We start from the raw sequence: 1,820 nt of genomic DNA on the forward strand, positions 1-1,820 counted from the left end.
CCTCAGTCTGGATAGAGTTGAGTACTAAGTCATTAGAGGGCAAACCAAAAATCCAAAGAGCTCGCATGACATAGACTGATTGCCATTCCAAATGGCAGAAACCTGGAAGAAAGCAACACACATAAATTAGTCATTTATCTTAGAAGTCAAGCTAAAGGGGTTGAATGTCATTTACAAAACAGGATAATAGTGCCAGTCCAACTCGGTATTTAGCTTCCTCACCTGCCGAGATGCAGTGTCCATCATATCCAGTAGCCTTGAATCTGTTAGCAATTCTGGTTTTGGTTCCTTAAAGTTGCCCCCTGTGCTTAGAGCCAAACGAGACCACCTCACCAGGGCACATGCTGCTTGATTACCATTCTTTCCATGCTTTTCCCAGGCCAGCAACACGTCCTCTGGAACTGTTGCGTTCTCCAAAAACTGGTCTAGCTGGGTGCGTACAAAAGGAAAGGAGTCTTCCTTGGTAACTGTCCTTCCCTCGGACATTAATCTTTCTGTGACTCTTGGCCAGCCTTGAGACCTCTGCACTCCTGCAGGTCCAGCTACAGGTGGAGGGGGGCGGGCAGCAGCAGCTGTAGTCTGGGAGGAGGCCCTGCAGAGCACACGGGCATATCTGCCCAAGATGCGGCTGGCCATTGAGTCTAAGAGACAAGAGAGCACAACATAAATATGTAACTAAAATGAAGTTAGCTTCATTATCTACTGTTGAAATGTTGACTACAACGACATTGTTTTTCATTATAAAAGTGAGGTTATGGAGCTGACAGTCAGACAGTGCGTTTCTTCGGTCATGTAACACTGAATGCTGACCTTGTCGCGTAAAGGAAGAGACGCTCTAACAACACACACAGCGCTTCCATTCATAACATTGAGCTTTAATGTGAGGTAGAATAAAGACAGGACTCACTCATAGCGCCATCAGATATCATATTTACACAAACGTACCTGAAGTTTAGAGTATCTTTTCACCAAAGCTGTTCACATGGATCTGTCAGAGGGAAGCAGTCGCAAGAAAATGACGTCGCGGGCCGGTATCACGTGACTCACGGCCGCAGCTGTTATTGGGTAAACGTGTTAAACTCCTTCCCACTGATGTGCAGGATTTTTTCCGTAACGGTTCATTTGAAGTCACACATGTAGCCTACATGCATCAAGCTTAAATATTTGGCGTTTTGCATAATATAGCGTCAGTATCTTATAGTAACTGGACTTTCGAACTGCGGTCAAGCCAGCCTCCACTTCGGAAAACACAGTCAAGCCAGCCGGCACGTTGTATTGCGGTGCGCGAATATCCTACTACATATTCATACTGGAGCTTAAATTAAGAAATATGTAGGCTACTATATAATGTGATCAATAATTATTTAAAACAAACTACGTATAACTACCACATTATAACTGAGTGAATGTAACATTTAAGGAGTTTCAAAATAAAATACTTTTGAAATCTCATATGGGCTATCGTCCATCTGGTTTTTAGATAGGAATAAAACAAAAACTGTCAATTATCAAAGACTTATTTCACTTCAGGGTGATAGCAGGACACCCCATCTAGTCACTCAGAGAATATCAGGACAATCTGATGAAGAGTTTCAAAATAAAATACATTTGAAGTCTCATATATGATCTATCATCCCTCTGTTTGAATAACACAAAAACTCTCCAGTATCAACTACTTATTTCACTCCAGGGTGATAGCAGGACACCCAAACTAGTCACTCGGAGAGAATCAGGATAATCTGATGTAGAGTTTCAAAATAAGACACCTTTGAAGTCTCATATATGATCTATATTATCCCTCTGTTTTTAGATAAGAATAA

At 41.9% G+C, this 1,820-nt stretch overlaps 1 pseudogene; it reads right to left on the bottom strand.

Moving 5' to 3' along the window:
* Positions 1–1,183, bottom strand: part of LOC139435405 (FAST kinase domain-containing protein 4-like) — a 1,755-nt pseudogene extending 572 nt beyond the window's left edge.
* Positions 1,184–1,820: the final 637 nt, after the last annotated feature.

Source organism: Pseudochaenichthys georgianus, chromosome 16 (genome assembly GCF_902827115.2).
Source record: "Pseudochaenichthys georgianus chromosome 16, fPseGeo1.2, whole genome shotgun sequence".
NCBI lineage: Eukaryota > Metazoa > Chordata > Actinopteri > Perciformes > Channichthyidae > Pseudochaenichthys > Pseudochaenichthys georgianus.